Genomic DNA, 20152 nt, shown 5'->3' on the forward strand with positions numbered 1-20152 from the left:
AACTGTCTTTTACACTTTTTGAAGAGGTAAACATGTGTACACATATAAATACATACATATGTATACATTAATAAGAAAGGTAAATGACTAGTGTCAAAAGTAGCTAACAGAGCTACTGTAAAATCTAAAGACTGGTTTTTAATTTAGAAAATGAGTGGTTGCTAATGTTCTTAGTAAAATTATCTTTTGTAAAATATTTATAGTGCTAAAATCAGATTATACAATGTTGCAGATTTAAAAGCAGTTGAAAGGAAGATAGAGTGATAAAAGCTTTTTTTAAAGTTTGCATGGGGAAATGGAAAGGTGTGAAAAAAAACAGTGAGAATAATTATAAAATTGATGTCTGTGCTGAGTTGCTCAGTTGTCTGACTCTTTGTGACCCCATAGACTATAGCCCGCCAGGCAAATCCATTGGGATTTTCCAGACAAGAATACCAGAGTGGTTTGCCATGCCCTCCTCTAGGGGATCTTCCCAACCCAGGGACTGAACCAAATTCTCCCGCATTGCAGGCAGATTCTTTACCATATGAGCCACCAGAGAAGCCCATAAGATTGATTATTGTTATAAAATGAATATATAGTGTTAATTTTAAGCATTACTTACTTATAATGGGGACTTTAGATATAACATTTTAGTTTATTTTAATTTTTATAACAATATTTTGAGGAAGATTGTATTAATTATCTCAATTTTACAAGTAAACTGAAGCATAAAAATGTTGTTACCTATCTATATTTTGAGAGCCTTGTTTTGAGAGCTTTGTTACAAACAGCACTAGGAATATTCTAATTAATTGAATACAAATTCTGTTTCTTTGTCTTGGTTGAGATAAATGGCTCAGGATAACTGTCATTTAAAAAAATATATATTTTAACATTAAGAAGTCAAATGTTTACCTACTTATAACTGCCATTTAAAGCATAAATTGTAAAGCCATTTGCTGAACAATTTGGCAATATCTGCTGAAATGTAAATGCTCATTTTCTTTTCCTGCAAATGGGATTTTCCAAAAATGACTGCCCCAATGTGATGATGACATTATTTCATCAAAAGTAACGTCTCTGATTCATTTCCTAGTTATTAGACAGCCTTAGACATCATAATGCAGACATAAGCCATCTCTGTTATACCTGTTTGAATATCTGTCTCAGAGAAACTATAAGAGTTAAAAAAATAATTATTGTGTATAGCCATGAGGTTTTGAAATAATTTGTTATTGGTAAGAGAACAGTAAGGTACAGAAGTGAACATAACATGTATCTAAAACATGTACATACATACCTCTAAAATAATATTCCACATTTTCAACTGTAATATAAAAGTAAATAAAAAGTGGTATATGGTATGGTGGTGATTTAGTTGCTAAGTCACATCCTGCCGTTGCAACCCGATGGACTATAGTTGGCCATGCTCCTCTGTCCATGGACTTTACCAAACAAGAACTGTACTTGGTTACCATTTCCTTCTCCAGGGGATCATCCTGACCCAGGGATCAAATCCAGGTCTCAAACCCAGATCCATTGGAGGAGGATTTTTTTTTTTACCAACTGAGCTACCAGAGAAACCCAGTATATGGTGTACACTTATCTAATGCATTAAAGAGATGAATAGTATCATGCTGCTGCTGCTGCTGAAGGCGCTTCAGTAGTGTCCAACTCTGTGTGACCCCATAGACGTCAGCCCACCAGGCTCCCCCATCCCTGGGACTCTCCAGGTAAGAACACTGGAGTGGGTTGCATTTCCTTCTCTAATGCATGAAAGTGAAAAGTGAAAGTGAAGTCGCTCAGTCGTGTCTGACTCGTACGGACCCCATGGACTGCAGCCTACCAGGCTCCTCCATCCATGGGAGTTTCCAGGCAAGAGTACAGGAGTGGGTTGCCATTGCCTTCTCCGGAATCGTATCATAAATTCAACTAAATATGAGTTAAGTAAAAAGAGAAAAATTATTTGGTGGCCTGTTCTATGCTAGTTACTGATCTATGAGTCTCTGATATTTTATGTCTCTCTCAAATAATCCTATGAAGTACAATTATCATGTATTTTAAAAGAAGATAAACTAGGGTAAGAATATTTAATATGGTGGTACAGAGACTAGCCATGGTTAATCAACTGTATAATTGCCTCTGGAGTCTAATTTCTGTCTGCTTAGTATATATGGACCCCTTTAAAGGACATATTGCTTTTGAAATGTATCCTTAATTAAATAATTTAGTAAACCTACCTAGGTTTATTTTCTTCATGTACAGTACCAAGAGGCTATCTAGATATATTACATGATATGTTTAACTCTGAAATTCTGAAAGCACAGTGTACTTTAAATCAAACAAAATGGACACAAGTTAGTGTTTTCAGGTTGTTGTTGTTTAAAGATTTCAGTAAATATTTCAGTAAATATCAGTAGTTTTGTGTGGTGTGTGTGGTAAGTCGCTTCAGTCATGTCTGACTCTTTGCGTGCCTATGCACTATAGCCCGTGAGCCTCCTCTGTCCATAAGATTCTCTAGGCAAGAATACTGGAGTGGGTTGCCTTGCCCTCCTCCAGGGGAGGACATGTTCAAATTAAGAACATTTAGAATTCTTCAACATTCTCTTTGAGGATTCTGGAGAATGATGAAGAAAGTTTCCATGCCTGTTCTGAAAATAATTTCTAAATGTTACTTGTATGAAGCTTGTTTATTCATTGATACCAACCCCACAGGTAGATGCAACAGATCACCCAGCTGAGTGTTAGCAGAGTTTGGGTAAGGCCGGATTCAAATCTCATCACCATGTTGGAGGGAACTGGAACTTCGTCTGTGAAAGCCTCATCAAGACTATTTCCTAATCACTGCGCTGTGCTATAGTTCTGTGAGAAGTGGCTTGTCTCACATGGCATCCACAATTTGACTTAAGTTAGTTCCAGTTCAGTTTCTTTTTCACTGTAAATCAAATGTTTCTGGAAGAACCAGATCTACTCTGGTCTTAAATTAGTAGAGCAAAGAGTAAGGGAAGGAAAGCAGTTTTAAGTGGAGGGTATTAGCAGAACAAAACCCTGGTCATGTACAAAAGTAGCCAAACTGAGGGAGGTCAGGGTGGCTGGTTACAAGTGTGTCCTTTCATGAGTCTCTTATGAGTACTGCATATGTATGGACAGATATGAAGCAAGAGAATAGGCAGGGGAATGGGCAAAAGAACGAGCGTCACATGATGAGATTCTCAGGAAAGGATCCAGGTAATGTTGGCCTAAGGCATAAAGAATTTGTTATATTCAGATTTTCTATAATGTTGGTTCTCCTTAATTCTCCATTGTGCTTTTCTTAACTGAATACAGTTTAATCCCCATGAATGTTCAGGTACTCCAGTTTATCATCTTATGTCAATGCTATCCATCTTGTGTGTATAGTGCTGTGCTTTGTCATGCGGCCATTATACTACCCATTAGTTTCCTCGAACATACTCTTTTCTGTAATAACGAGACAGTGTCAAGAAATCTGGTGGTAAGATCTTGATATATTTTTAACTGGAGGACTCCTTTAAAAAATGAGTCAATGATGAAGGATTATCTTGTACAGAAGGGAAAAAAAAAGAGGAAAGGTAATGAATCTGGACTTTGACATGCCATATATCTTATGCGGGGACACCCAAGAATTGTTGAAAAATGTTGGAAATATGCCAGAAATCATCGTGCCGGGATGGTCGCCAGGTTGGTGATGATGCATTGTCATTTTACTTTTGGAAAATCCTGTGAGGCTCACTATGGAGTCTGGCAATAGCAATTACAATTACTGTACTTCATTTTATTCACTTGGGCAAAATAATGTCATTCCACTTAAAACATACAAAATTACAAACTAATAATAAAGCGCTCTTAATGGCCCTTAGAGTGAGGAGTTAACCTTGATGATAAAGTGATCTAAGGCTTAATAAACCTTGTTTCTGGCTAAGTCCCAGAGAGAGTGAAGTCTGTGTGATTCAGCTGTGTGAAATCAATAATAACTGGCTGCTGCCTGGTGCTAGTTGAGTATGAGGTACTTACACACAGTACTTACGCAGGTACAGAGATTCCCAGGCTTTCTCTGTCACCCTAACTTTTTTGCTTTGCTAGTTGTCAGATTACTCTCCTCTGTGAGGTGCTCTTGGTCTGTGTTTGACTATGCTTCCCCAGCAAATAGAGTCTCACTTACAGAAACAAGTTAAGCACAGTTAAATGTTTTGAACATTTATGTGCTAAACAATAGTGTTAAAGTGTTAATCACGCAGTTGTTTCCGACTCTTTGTGACGCTATGGACTGTAGCCTGCCAGGCTCCTTTGTCCATGGGATTGTCCAGGCAAGAATATTGGAGTGGGTAGCCATTCCCTTCTCCAGGATATCTTCTTGACCCAGAGATTGAACCCTGAGTTTCCTGCATTATAGGCATATTCTTTACCATGTGATCTCCCAGGGAAGCCCAAGTAACAATAAACCTTGGGTAAATATTTATAAACAGCCAATAACAGCCAAGTTTTGCAGTAAATTGGGTAAATACACCAGAATTATAGTCAAAGATCCGTTATCATTGAGCAACTCTACTTCAAGTGGTCACTTAAAAAATTTACATAGTATTTATACTAGTAGATATTATAGATCAGGAAAGTGCATAATGTAGAATTTTGAGAAAAGGTCATTGGGACCCCATGTAAGAAGTCACTTTCATAAGTAAATTCACTATATTTTCAGTCTTGTAGACACAGAAAAAAGTCTTTCTTGTAAGTATTCTGACATCAAATAGAAAGTAAAACTCTTGAGAGTGTGGTGCCCAAAATATGCTGATATATTCATATACAATAAAGTGTATGAGTGTCTACCAGTACGTTACTTGTACAATTTAAGGTAGGCTGTCAGAATACTATTTGCTGCTGCTGCTGCTGCTAAGTCGCTTCAGTTGTGTCCAACTCTGTGTGACCCCAGAGATGGCAGCCCACCAGGCTACCCCGTCCCTGGGATTCTCCAGGCAAGAACACTGGAGTGGGTTGCCATTTCCTTTTCCAATGCATGAAAGTGAAAAGTGAAAGTGAAGTCGCTCAGTCGTGTCCGACTCTTAGTGACCCCATGGACTGCAGCCTACCAGGCTCCTCCGTCCATGGGATTTTCCAGGCAAGAGTACTGGAGTGGGGTGCCATCGCCTTAGATGAGTCTAAATAAGTATAGGAATAACCAGTTGTGTGGTCCAAGTGTGGAGAGGCCTGGTGGTATAGTATTTGAGGCAGACAAGATTTCTTGGGTTACCTTGACAGGCATGAAGTAACATATCCAGTGAAAGGCTATCATGCTGCTCAAACCAGAAGAGCAATGAGAGTGCTGATATTTCAGCTTGCAAAGGGAAGATGCTACCCAACACTGACCAGAGGTATGCATGCCTGTCAAAGTCATGTCCGACTCTTTGTGATCCTATGGACTATAGCCTGCCAGGCTCCTCTGTCCATGGGATTTTCTAGGCAAGATTACTGGAGAGGGGTGCTATTTCCTTCTCCAGGTGATCCTCCAACCCAGGGATTGAACCCACATCTCTTATATCTCCTTTACCGCTAGCACCACCTGGGAAGTTTTGTTTCACTTAAATTGTAACAAAAGTACATTTATCAAATAAATAATGACGATGATTGGAATATAATGAAATCTAAGACGGGTTTAACTGCTGAGAATTTGTAAGCATAGAATGAGGGTCTGTAAATGGGAACTCTGTGCTCAGAATTCCAGGCTGAATTAGGGGTATGATAAAACACCATGGTAGTTTTGTGGACTGTGAAACTATAAGGGCTGTGTGATCCACTTTCTATATGGATGACTGAGACAGTAAGTGATGGAATTTTTACATTGCACATTAAGTGGAGAAGAATACAGCATTTGCAGGGCATGAGAAAGAGTTCAAATGAGCTGGCCAGGATGCTAGAAAATATCAGATTGGGTTATGTATTGGTGGCCAGTGGAAACTGTGTCCAGTAAAGCAGTTGGCCGTGTGGAAGAGCCATGATATCTGGGATGTAAGGAGAAGATTAGAACTCAGCAGGGCCATCACAGACAGAAACTAACCCTTCATCAGACTTTTTCTCTTGAGGTCATGATAAGTTTAAGCATGGATACCTAAGTTATCCAGCCCATGGAAAAAGGAGAGTGAGAGAGAGAAAAAGAGAAATCTTGATTGCCTGAATTTAAACTTGAAATGACTGAAAAAAAATACTAGAGTGATCAAGTTTATCTAATGTTAACTAACTGATTTTTCTACCATAGTGAGAAAAAAGTCTGAAAATTAAAATGAATTTAATAATATACAAAACCAAGTTATATTTCACCCATCAGAATTTGTGGCGTGAAAAGCCACATTTGTCTTTTGTTTGCATATATGTGTAAGTGATTATGGAGTTTATATTGGGATTTCAGGCACTTAGAGCATTATAAAAAAAGATGAGTTGTTGAGTTTTTTTGAGGAATACAGAATTTGGGCATCTATAATTCAAATTTATAAAACAACTGTTTGCAAATATTTCGATATTATTGGTTTAATGACAACAGATATGCTGCTTGATACAATTTTGTGATGAGATTTGTAATCTCGAAGTAATGTTATTGACTTTGCTGTTGGGTTTCTTTAAAAATTCTGTTCAGTAAGTGTGTAACATTTTAATGATGGCATGTGGTGAAGAGGAATTGGGACATTCCTGACCAAATTTTGAGCTATAGTGGCCTCAAGATAGCTTTAACTTCTTTATTTCTCTTATACAGCAATTTATACTAATTACAACAATTCATTTTAGCTAACACATGTGGAAACAAATAAAAATGTGGAACTATACATAATAAAATTGAAACCAATCATAAAATTTTAAAATAAATTTTAATATGTGCAGTTCCATGCAGCTGCATATTCAGACTTTCCTTCTTCCTGTTTAGTTCCCCACATAGTTTGTTGGTTTTAGTTATTTCATGATCAGTGTGAATGCCATAGCCCAAACAATTCTGAGCAATAAATAAAATAGGAGAAATTCATTATCATATAAACTTCCTAGAAATAACACTGAGTTTCAAAACATTGGAAATAGTAATAACCAAATTGGATGTTATGAGACTTTACTAATATAAAATATGTTTCCACATTCTATTACTTGAATACTTGAGCAATTAGATGCCTCTAGCAATGTTAGATGTTGATTAAGGGTTTTAGGCCTAGTTATAAAGCTTAGCTATGAATATAGCCGACTACCTTTTAGAGCTAGGAAAAATAAGCAGATATTACCAATACATTTGATAGCTTTTGATCATATTTGATTGTATGATGCCATAAATCCGGACAATGAAGGTAATAATAGTAGCAGAAATGAACAAATTTGCTTCATCAGTAAATAAGTGAAATATACACTTATTTTTTCCTTCCCTGTACCAGGTAAAATTCTGGACTCTCAGAAAACGCAATTATCAAAGCTTTATGTATTCTCACAATAAATTCAGAATCTATTTGGAGAAAAAATCATGAAAAAAATAATGCAGAATGTAATTCAGTACAACAGATCCTATAAAAGAAATGATGTGTTAAGGGGCAGTGAGGGCTATAAGTACTTAGGTACCAAGTGAAGAAGAGCTAATTGACCGCTAACACAGAGTTGTCCAAAAAGTTGTTTTCCCATAAAAGGGCTGCATTTTCTTATATCAATGTGCCATCTATTCTTTTTCTTTAACATTTGCCTGTGCCAACAAGGAAAGTAGTACCTTGAGATGGAAGGATGCGATTCATAAATCATCACTGATCAAGAACATTGTCACTGGACTAAGTATGTGAACATACCAGTTTTCTGATGTTACAAGGAAGTTTATTAAAGAAACAAAGGGCTACTCTAACTAATTGCCAATTTCTACTTAAAAGGATTAGGGAATCCTTCAAAGCTGACTCCTTAACTATATGTGAGGTTTTTGGTGTTTTTTTTTTTTTTTTTTCTTTTTTTCTTTTTTCTTTAAGGCATTCATATAGAAGAGCTGGGAGAGGGGTGAAAGTGGATCAATTATATGTAGAAAACAGCATGAATAAAGGCATAGGAATCTGAAAAATCTTTATATGAATTGTTTCCCATCATTTTGTATGTCTGCCTTATCTATTATAAGGAGAGAGGTATGGAGTAGGCTGGAGCCATATTATTGAGAATCTTGTAGTTCCATGCATAAATTTAGGGCATTATGTTCATGCTGATTATTCTAATAGACATTTCACAGAAGTATAGGGTTCACTAATCATTGTGACTGCTATTTTCTTAAGAAATAGAAAGAAAACAAATTAGGGTTGCTTATGAGTCTTAATGGGATATTGACCAATAATAGTCAGTGAGGAAAATGGTAAAGTGTGTAACAAATAAACAGGACAGGTGTTTTAGAGTGATGTGGGGTTTAACTAAGGTTATGCATCAGAATTTGTTATTTTGCCCATAGATAGTTTTATTCAACTGGGTCAAGCAGCCATTATATTGGAATAGAAATGCTGAAAAGGAAAATTGTTCAGAGGTGATATTGTTGTCAGCTGTCAAGTTGTATCTGACTCTCAGCAACCCCATGAACTGCAGCATGCCAGGGTTCCCTATCCTTCACTCTTTCCCTGAGTTTGCTCAAAATCATGTTCATTGAGTAAGTGATGCCATCCAACCATCTTATCCTCTGTTGCCCCTTCTCCTCTTGCCCTCAGTTTTTCCCAGCATCAGGATCTTTTCCAGTGAATCAGCTCTTTGCATCAAGTGGTCAAAATATTGGAGCTTCAGCTTCAGCATCAGTTCAAAAGCATTAATTCTTCAGTGTTCAGCCTTCTTTATGGTCCAACTGTCACATCTATACATGACTACTGTGAAAACCATAGCTTTGACTATACAGATTTTGTTGGTAAAATGATGTCTCCACTTTTTAATACGCTGTCTAGGTTTGTCATAGCTTTTCTTCCAAGTGTAAATATCTTTTAATTTCATGGCTGCAGTCACCATCTGCAGTGATTTTGGAGCCCAAGAAAATAAAATATGTCACTCTTTCCACCTTTTCCCCCTCTATTTGCTATGAGGTGATGGGACCAAGTGCTGTGATCTTAGTATTACAACATAGAATAAGTCAGTATAGTATAAGATAAGAACAGAAGCTATCCTGTGGCATATTAAAAAAAAAAAACAAAAACAAAAACAACTCAATCCTTATATCTCAGTGTGCTGAAATGTTAAAGATTGATTTCTTGGTTTCATGTGTAATGCAGGTTGAGTAGTTCAAAAGGTTGAATTGTGTCCCTGCAAAAAAAAAAAAAAAAATGTTGAAACCTGAAGCCCTAGTACTCAAGAATGTGACCTTACTTCAAAATAGGGTCTTTGCAGATGCAGTGAATTTAAGATTAAATCATTAGAGTGGGCCCTTGTACAATTTAACAGTGCTGTTATAAAATGGCAAAATTTGGGCACAGAAACATACACACAGAGGGTGGTCAGTGTGAAGAAACACAGGGAAAAATGGCTATTTACAAGCCAAGGGATGTTTGAAGCTACCAAAAGCTAGAAGGAGGTAGAAACCCAGTTCTTCTCTGGAACCTCCAGAGAGAGCACAGCCTTCCTGATGTCTTGATTACAGAGTTCTGGCCACAAAATCCATGCAATAATGAATTGCTGTTCTTTAAGTCACTTGGTTTTGCAGTACTTTGTTAGGTCAACCCTAGGAAACTAATGCAGGTGGGCGTCTACATTTTTGTAATTTCAGCATCGGAAACATGTCTCCAAACTAGCCTTAACAAGAAGAAGCACTTCCTTATCTGCCTTGGTGAGAAGCTACACTCCTCACCTCAATTCGTAGTCCAGTAACTAGAGATAGACATTTGGCCTCAGTTTAACTGCAAGGGTGCTTGGCATATGTAGAAAAGTATTTGGCATACAAATACTGTCTTCAGTGCAGTAGCCATTGAAACACATATATCTCATCTGTTAATTCACTTTAGGCCTCTTAATAACAATGGGGAAATTATTCATATCACAAACATTAATTTCTAGCTACACTAATTGAGAGTATTTGTGTCAAATTGGTAAGAAGCACTTAGAAGAGCACCTGACACAGAGAAAATAAATTCTCAATCAGTTCAGTTCAGTTCAGTCTCTCAGTCGTATCCAACTCTTTGCGACCCTATGTACTGCAGCATGCCAGGCCTCCCTGTCCATCACCAATCCCTAGAGTTTACTCAAACTCATGCCCATTGAGTCGGTGATGCCATCCAACCATCTCATCCTCTGTCATCCCCTTCTCCTCCTGCCTTCAATCTTTCTTAATATCAGGGTCTTTTCAGATGAGTCAGTTCTTTGCAACAGGTGGCCCAAAGTATTGGAGTTTCAGCTTCAACATCAGTCCTTCCAATGAACACTCAGGACTGATCTCCTTTAGGATGGACTGGTTGGATCTCCTTGTAGTCCAAGGGACTCTCAAGAGTCTTCTCCAACAAATTCTCAATAAATTATTGTTATTTTGTGAATTAGGAGTTTACAGAGTAAATTCTGCAGAAGGCTATAAAGACTAAGAATTTTAGTGTTCTGATGGTACTTCTAATATTTTGAAAACGGGGGGAAATAATTTAGATTTTGCATATTACCAAAACATTGGTGAAATTCAGTAAGGATCCAACAATTTAGGAACACCTATTTAAGCACTCTGTCCCTTTACTTTCACTGACTCCTCATCATCCTTATATAAATTGATATATATAGTATCTGATAACTTACTAATACTTAAGTTTCTTCATTTTCTGTTTTGATCACTAAAGAACAAAATTTAAAAAGTTTAAGAATAGACCAAATATAAGAGCATGTAGGCAAATAACCAATAATTTATCCTGGATAAGTCATGTTACTTGATGTCTGTTTTTATATTGAATGCTTCTTCTACTAGCCTGACATATTTTCTGTTATACTGAAAATGAAAGATAAAGAAATTCTGAGTTTATTCTTTATCAAGTAAAGTTTTAGAAATTTACATTTCCAAATAAGTTTATTTGAAACAAAACCATCGTGCAATTATATATAGTATTGGAAAGAGAAAATGTCCTACAGTCTCTGTTCGTTAACCTTCCTAACATAATATTTATTTGTATATTTAAAGACTTTTGTTTAAAAGAATGGTTCCAGGAAAAAGCTGCAATGAACAGCATATTTTTCAAATTGTTCTCAGTGATCTTCATCTTAATAAATTTCTGAATAATAAGCTGAGTAGTGTGGCTTATATTAATGAAGTCAGATAAATAAAGATATTATCAGTATGGGAAGAACATGTCAAAAGGAATCCATTTGCAAATTATTATTTAATCTTACAAAGGATTCCAAGACCAGGAGAAAACTTAGCATAAATAATTGTAAAACGGAGCTGGGAAGAGACACAGAAAATCATTTGGAAGTGTGCTTGATGTTTTGACAGTTGAAAAATACAGTTCCAAGAATATTACAAATAATTGCAACATTACAATAATCTATTAGGATTACAGAAGGAATATGATTTTTTTTTGGTTAAATCATGAGACAAGTTTCATCTTCTATGCTGTCGCTAAAAGTGTGCCAGAAACAAGTCCTTGCCATCCACAAAGTAGGAACATCACAAAGAATAATCATGGAATTGACAATGATTAAAGAGAAAGGCCTATTAAAGAATAAAGCAAATTAACATTTAATGTTGCAGGATGATTAATATAACTTCCGAAAGCCATTGATTCTACACCATGCTATACATTTATCATGGGGTGATAAAAGAACAGAGTTAGGTATGACTGTTATTTAATGAATGTGATCTATTGTGAAATCTTCCCTATCATGAGAGACCTTGGTTGCCTCCTACAATTGCAGAAAACAGCTTTTCTCTGTTTTGACAGGTTAGAAACTTCCACTTCCTCTGAGAACATTCAATCTTCTCTTCAGTTCTGCTCCCCTTCACACATTGTGAGTATAAGACATGGGAGCTTATGATTCACGAGGCTGAATTTGACTACATGCCTGGGTTTGCCCCAAAGGTAGATTAATGGCAGCAAGTCACTATAAAGCTTACCTCCTAAAACCCTTATCATTTTGATTCAACAGAGGTAGCGTTTTAGACTGAACAGGTATATCAGAGAAAGGCAAAACAGAGGACTAGGTTAAGAATATCGTGCCCTTTGAGTGATGTGGAAAACCAACATGTACGAATGATCTGAATCCTGGATTGTCATGCCAGTTTTTGTTTTGTGAAAGTCAGAAATTTGACAAGCCTAAACCTGGTGGGCTACAGTCTATGGGGTTGCTAAGAGTCAGACACGACTGAGTGACTTCACTTTCACGCATTGGAGAAGGAAATGGCATCCCACTCCAGTGTTCTTGCCTGGAGAATCCCAGGGATGGGGGAGCCTGGAGGGCTGCCATCTATGGGGTCGCACAGAGTCAGACACGACTGAAGTGACTTAGCAGCAGCAGCAGCAATTAAAGAATGGTGGGTGAAGAATAATATTAATAGCTAATATTTATTGAGTATCTATTATATGCTTGATACTAAGTCTTTCACATCTGTCAAATAATTGTTTTTTTTTTCAACAATATTATGGGAGTTGGTGCTATTCTTATTTCTATTTTATTGAAGGAAAAACTGAGGAAGATCCAAGGTAAATGACTTTCCCTGGGTCACATTATAGAGAACCTTAAGCCAAGATGCAGATTTAGAGGCATACCGTCCATTACCTAGTGATGCTGGTCTACGGTAGAAGCAGGTTTCTGCCATGTATCTGTCTTGGATCATTTTACTGGTAATAAGTAACACAAAGAGAAAACAGACTTATTCAATTCAAGCTTCCCAAATTCCTTATTTATCAGGCCCAGTGGAGACTTTGTTAAATGAATCCCTGAGCCCCATGCCCAAAGATTCACATTCAGGGAGCTGAGTCCCACACATTTGCATTGTCACAACTTTCCAGGGTCCTATTGGTACTATTGATGTATAGACATATTCAGTTTCACTAGATTCATTTCGGTTCAGTTCAGTCGCTCAGTCATGTCTGACTTTGCGACCTCATGGACTGCAGCACACCAGGCCTTCCTGTCTATCACCAACTCCTGGAGTTCACTCAAACTCATGTTCATTGAGTCGGTGATGCATCCAGCCATCTCATCCTCTGTCGTCCCCTTCTCCTTCCACCATCAATCTTTCCCAGCATCAGGGTCTTTTCAAATGAGTCAGCTCTTCACATCAGGTGGCCAAAGTATTGGAGTTTCAGCTTCAGCATCAGTCCTTCCAATGAATATTCAGGACTGTTTTTCTTTAGGATGGACTGGTTGGAGCTCCTTGCAGTCCAATGGACTCTCGAGAGTCTTCTCCAACACTACAATTCAAAAGCATCAATTCTTGGGCACTCAGCTTTCCTTATAGTCCAACTCTCACATCCATACATGATTACTGGAAAAACCATGGCCTTGACTAGACAGACCTTTGTTGGCAAAGTAATGTCTCTGCTTTTTAATATGCTGTCTAGGTTGGTCATAACTTTCCTTCCAAGGAGTAAGCGCCTTTTAATTTCATGGCTGCAGTCACCATCTGCTGTGATTTTGGAGCCCCAAAAAATAAAGTCTGTCACTGGTTCCACTCTTTCCCCATCTATTTGTCATGAAGTGATGGGACTGAATGCCATGATCTTAGTTTTCTCAATGTTGAGCTTTAAGCCAACTTTTTCACTCACCTCTTTAAAACTTTCATCAAGAGGCTCTTTTGTTCCTCTTTGCTTCCTGCCATAAGGGTGTATCATCTGCATATCTGAGGCTATTGATACTTCTCCCAGCAGTCTTGATTTCAGCTTGTGTTTCATCCAGCCCAGCGTTTCTCATGATGTAGATTCATTAGATTTTATTTAGTTGTCATTATCTATTCCTTAGTTACAATATATCCCAACTGTTTATCTTTTGTAATCTAAGAATGTGGTTGTGTTTTGAACCAGATCCTGAGTTAAGTACATAAAAAGCCAGGCCCTATATTAAAATCAAAAGTTTGTTCATTTAGACCAGGAAGTGCTACTTTGTATTCTTTTTCTTAGTTGTGGGGAAATCATTCCTATGAATAGATGGGAGCAGCAGAGATTTAGGTTAATGTTAAGCATGAATTTTCAAGAATACTTATTCATGTCATAAGAACAAGTTATGAGAGGGATTTAAGCTAATTCATTTTGGCCTCAAGATTATGAGCTTTCTACTTAGCTATGTATATTTTGTTGGTTTAAGAGGAAACTTTATCTTGAGTCAACTGTTGATGAAATCACTTTTTTCTTTCTAATCTGTGTGTTTCATCACACAAATTACCAGTCACCTGAGCTAATAACTGAAGCATAAATGGAAAGGATCCTATAGGAAGATAGTAGAATAGTGTTTTCAGGGCAATTATTGTTTCTCATTTTAACATTGTCATTTTTCCCCAAAGCATTTTTGTCCATGACATTGAGTTTATTAAAATATTTCCCTAATGTATCAACTGAGCAATGAATCAGTTAAAACAACAAAAAAATGTTTTGTTTTGTTTTGTTTTTTTTGCAGTCTCATTCCACTCAAGCCTAAATAATTTCCCCCCCTTTAGAAGGAGACATTTTAATATGTCACATTTCAGTTCCAGCTCAATAAACAGCCATTTATTTACAATTTTAAAGCAATCTTCAGCCTAGTCAGGTAAGAATTATATCAAAAGAATAAAAACATTTTCATTTCCCATCACTGCCAAAAAAGAAAAGAACATGAGTTATGAGTCTTGCTATGTTGTCTTAAGTTGATTACTATGGAATGATTAAAAAACTAGCTGTGCTGTCAGTACCGAGGAGTACATTATAAGTGTAATAACAGCTTAGGGATACAATCCATCAATGCCGCACTTGGAAGAAGAAAAAAAGTTGATCTATTTTTTTTGGTCATCATTTTCAGCATATTAGATGACAAATAATTGTACATTCATCAATAACAATAGATTAAAGTTGAAATGATTTATTGCTATTACACTGCTGTTATGATGGAGCACCAGGTCAGTCAAGCATCAGCAAGGTCTGTATTTAATTTTCACGGGTCTCTTAGCAGAAATAATAGACAGAGAGTAAACCACCTGAAACAAGGTAGATCAAAGTTGTTGACAAGTGATTTGTAGGTTGGTTCTTCATGGGTGGAAGAGAGGCAATAGGACCTCTTTGGCGGGCTTGTTGAACCACTAAATCAAACAGACCTCATGGAGCTCAGGCTAACATTCAGTCAGGCAGCACATGGAAATATGAAAGCTACGCAAGTATGAGCTTCATTTAATATTACTTGATGGTAATGGAATGCAGTACACGTTCCTGGGACCAAACCAGGCAATTTAAATTGTCTGCACACATCTCAGGTAGGCTAATTAGAATCTGCTCCTCAGGAAGTAGTTTAATTGTTCTTATATTCACTGATGGTCAGTCAATAGCTTAGTGTAATCATGGAAAATTCATCTTAATTTTATTATGGCTTCCTTCTTAAGCAAGGTAAAAATTATTTATATTCAGTATGTTGAAGCATTTAAATTTAGATTCAACAAGAATTTATTAGGTACCAAATAGACTAGATTTTATCAAAATGTAATCTGTGAACTTCCCATTTCAGAATCACATGGAATTCTTAGAGAAACTCAATTTACTGGGCCCTACCCAGATGTAATTAGTGAAAATTTCTGGGACTACGGTTAGTAATGTGCATTTCTAAAAATTTCCTGGGTGATTCTGATGGAATCTAAATTTTAAGAACCAGGGCCAGATGTTGTGGAAAACAAAAATATCTATACTGTATTAGTGGGTTTCAGGAAAGCCTGCCCATCTTGGAGTTAAAGCACCCCCCCCCAGATATGTAAATATTGTAAATATTGTAAAATCCAACTGTACATGGAACTTTCCCTCTTTACCTTGGGCTTATGAGTGATTTATTTAAAGAGCCTATGTGGATTTCTCATGAAACATTGTGACGTAATTCATTTTTAAAGATATGTCTTTTGTTTCAATCTCCTCTCAGATTACTCTGTTTTGCTAGTCTAGTAAATAATAAGTTTTTACATTATATCAGTCAAAATGCATTATTTTATTAATTTATGTTATATTTACTGATCTCTGTGTTTGGTTTTTTTTTTTATAATTGAGGTATTTTTGCTTTACAGTGTTGTTAGTATCTGCTGCACAGTGAAGTGAATCAGCTACCTGTATACATATATCCCTTCCTCTTGGACTTCTCTCCCACTTCCCCCTATCCCATCCGTGCCATGCTCTAGGTCATCACAGGGCACCAAGCTGAGCTCCGTGCACTACCCAGCAGGTTCCCACTAGCAATCTGTTTTATGTATGTTAGTGTATATATGTCAATCCCAGTCTCCCAGCTGATTCCACCTCTTAGCCCCCTACCCCAACACAGGGTCCACACATCCTTTCTCTACATTAGCATTTCTTTTCCTTCCCTGCAAATAGGTTCATCTGTACCATTTCTCTAGATTCCGCATATGTGTGTAAATATGATACTTGTTTTTCTCTTTCTGACTTCACTCTGTATAACAGACTCTAGGTTTATCCGCGTCTCTACAAACGACCCAATTCCATTCCTTCTTATGCCTAAATAATATTCCACTGCATATATGTATCACATCTTCTTTATCCGTTCATCTGTCAAAGGACATTTAGGTTGCTTCCAAGTGCTGGCTATGGTAAATAGTGCTACAGTGAACACTGGGGCGCATGTGTCTCTTTGAACTATGATTTTCTCAGGGTATATACCCAGTAGTGGGATTACTGGGTCAAATTGTAGTTCTGTTTTTAGTTTTTTAAGGAACATCCTTATTGTTCTTAGTTGTTGTGTCAATTTACATTTCCACCAACAGTGCAAGAGGGTTTCCTTTTCTCCACATATTCTCCAGCATTTATTGTTTGTAGATTTTTTTGATGATGATAAATGTAGTCTTCATTTTATGTTTCAGCATAATCTCAAGTATACAATTCATAGTAGGCATAAAAGTGCTTAAAAAAACAGATAAACAGCATATATAATTAATAGAATGTTTGATATTGAACTTTAAAGTAACTATGTCCATTTATATAGAATTTCCAGTTATTAAAAAATGGATGCCAGTTTTTGAATTGAAAAATAATAAAATTTTTCCTATTTAAAGTTGTGGGAAATTTGTCCTTATGAGAATTTATTCTCTGAGGTATTTTTTTTTTAAGCAGGGATTTACCTATGAAAGGTCATGTGAAACTTTATAAGGTACCTTTCATCTAATTCGTAAGTGGAATAATTGGGGATATGCCTAGCCAAAAGAAAAGGCTCAAAATAATTTGGTCTTATAATTATAGAGAAATGACCAGTTAAGAGTAGAAGGAAGTAAACTAATAGAGCAATGCTTTGTTTATTGTTGCTGCAGCAGAAGTCAAGATTTAGTGTTGCCAGTTCCCAAGGCTAGATTGCCAGAGAATTCCCATCTCATAGGCAACAGTGGTGACTGGTAATCTCTATCCGGAGTACTGTGTTGAGAAGTCACTCCAAAGTAGTCCCAGAGATGAGTATCTTATTGGGCAGATTAAATGAGAAAGTGAAAGGATAAAAGGTAGCAGTGGCTAAGTTAATGTGATGTTATTGCTTAGGGCCACTGGGGCTCAGTCCTCCTGGAGACGCCTTAAAGCACTGTGCAGAATGTGACTCAGATCTGTCATTATGAGGGGTAAGGAGTTTAGGTGTTAACACCACTTTCATCATTCAGTGTGTGAGTGTTGCTTCTCTGACATGCTCTTGGGTTTTTAACACTTGGCGCTGTCTCTTACCCCAGTTCAGTTCAGTCACTCAGTCATGTCCGACTCTTTGTGACGCTATGGACTGTAGCATGCCAGGCTTCCCTCTCCATCACCAACTTCTGGAACTACTCAAACTCATGTCCATAAAGTCAGTGATGCCATCCAACCATCTCATCCTCTGTTGTCCCCTTCTCCTCCTACCGTCAATCATTCCCAGCATCAGGGTCTTTTCCAATGAGTCAGTTCTTCATATCAGGTGGCTAAAGTGTTGGAGCTTCAGCTTCAGCATCAGTCTTTCCAATGAATATTCAGGACTGATTTCCTTTAGGATGGACTGGTTGGATCTCCTTGCAGTCCAAGCGATTCTCAAGAGTCTTCTCTAACACCATGGTTCAAAAGCATCAATTTTTCGGTACTCAGCTTTCTTTTACCCCACACACTAGTAAAACAGACTTCTTAGAAATAGGTGCTGGAGGTAGAAAGCCACTGGATGAAAATAAGTACTGGAACTGTCCACCGAAGTCTAAGCTGACCTCTGAAGTGGGTCAGGGAGATTTGGGCAGGGCACCAGCAGTGTCTGCTTAAAAAAGATTCTCAGGTCAATCTGAACTTAACAAATGAGATTGTGTCCATAGATGTCTTAGTTGTACCTGATAGTATTTGCCACCTCTTAACTTATAAACTGGAGAAGGCAATGGCACTCTACTCCAGTACTCTTGCCTGGAAAATCCATGGACAGAGGAGCCTGGTAGGCTGCAGTCCATGGGGTCGCTAAGAGTCGGACACGACTGAGCGACTTCACTTTCACTTTTCTCTTTCATGCATTGGAGAAGGAAATGGCAACCCACTCCAGTGTTCTTGCCTGGAGAATCCCAGGGATGGTGGAGCCTGGTGGGCTGCCGTCTATGGGGTCGCACAGAGTCGGACACGACTGAAGCGACTTAGCATTAGCATTAGCATTAGCAACTTATAAACAGGAGCTTTCCAGGTGGCACTAGTGGTAAAGAACCTTACTACCAATGCAGGAGACATAGAGACATGGCTTCAATCCCTGGGTTGGGAGGATCTCCTGGAGAAGGGCATGACAACCCAATCCAGTATTCTTGCCTGGAGAATCCCATGGACAGGGGACCTAGTGGGCTACAATCCATAGAGTCGCAAAGAGTCAGACACTACTGAAGTAACTTAGTGCACACGCACAACTTAGAAACATCATGATCGCAATTCATGGAAACTAAACCTTATCAAACTTTTCCTTAGTATATATGTGTTCCCTCTGTATGGTTGATTGACATAAAAGGCAATAGTGGAGTGCCACATAGATGCTCATGTGCTGTGCTGCATCATTAGGGACATAGAAATGAATTTACTTAGTGGAGGGATAAGGACCAGTAATGTTTCTATTGTTTAATGATGTTTTGGAGTGGTGAAGGCTGAGTTCTCAGATTTCATTTGGCAAACATAATTTTATATGAGGTGGTTGTCAGAATACTGCAAATATTTGAAATCATGTCGTTACATTCCCCAAATTAAGGCTTTTAAAAAAAGACATATTTAATAATCTTAGTTGTGAAGGTGACAGTGTCTAATAAGAAATCTGTCTACTGATGTTGTCATTTGTAACAGTTTCCCTGTACAGAGAAGTGTACTAACTATCTTAGATAGTATTAATCATTAATTACTCCTTTCAGTGTAACAAGAAAATGAGAAGCGCTTAATAGTCAAACTCAAGTTTATTAGCAGTCAAATTCCACATGAGGTGAGAGACAGTTTTGCAGTAAGAATGCCAGAGGACCACATTCAGAGCCCCAGAGCCCCACTGAAATGAAAATCATTAGAAAACAATTAATATATGTGGACTTAGCAAACTAGATAACTAACTGGCTAAACTTTGCTTTGAAAAGTCCCACACCTGTCAATAGTTATCACCAGCAAAATAGTACATATACTTAAAAAAAAAAGTTTAATTTTCTGTTCAGTCAAATCTAAGCATATCACATGCAATTTTCCTTCCTTAGTCATCGAAATAATTTCCCACCTTGCTCATGATGAATGTCTTGCCAGTTCCTACTCAGTTCCTCCACTTTACACGACCTAATTAAAGAAAACATTCCATGATTGCCTATTTTTTCTCATGCATGACAACCTATTATTTTTTCTACCACCTGATTAGGGTGTTATTACCCTTGAATTTAGATTGATTTGCTGAGCACTTTAATAAAACACTACTTAGTTTGATTTAAAGGGCTACAGGTTTCCTTCATTCATACAATTATTCTTATAACCATCTCACATTCCAAGTATACCATAGTCCCACAGAAAAGCAGTTTTAGACTGCCAGTGAAGAAGGTTATAAAATCAGAATCACAGGTGACATTCCT

At 37.4% G+C, this 20152-nt stretch overlaps 1 long non-coding RNA gene across 1 annotated transcript; it reads right to left on the reverse strand.

The window, feature by feature from the left end:
- Positions 1-19485: 19485 nt before the first annotated feature.
- Positions 19486-19867, reverse strand: LOC123328518. The gene is made up of 2 exons (XR_006543400.2): positions 19810-19867; positions 19486-19590 (listed from the first exon to the last, which is right to left on the reverse strand). It is a non-coding gene; the product is annotated as an uncharacterized LOC123328518 (long non-coding RNA).
- Between the last annotated feature and the right edge of the window lie 285 nt (positions 19868-20152).

Source organism: Bubalus bubalis, chromosome 2 (genome assembly GCF_019923935.1).
Source record: "Bubalus bubalis isolate 160015118507 breed Murrah chromosome 2, NDDB_SH_1, whole genome shotgun sequence".
Lineage (NCBI taxonomy): Eukaryota > Metazoa > Chordata > Mammalia > Artiodactyla > Bovidae > Bubalus > Bubalus bubalis.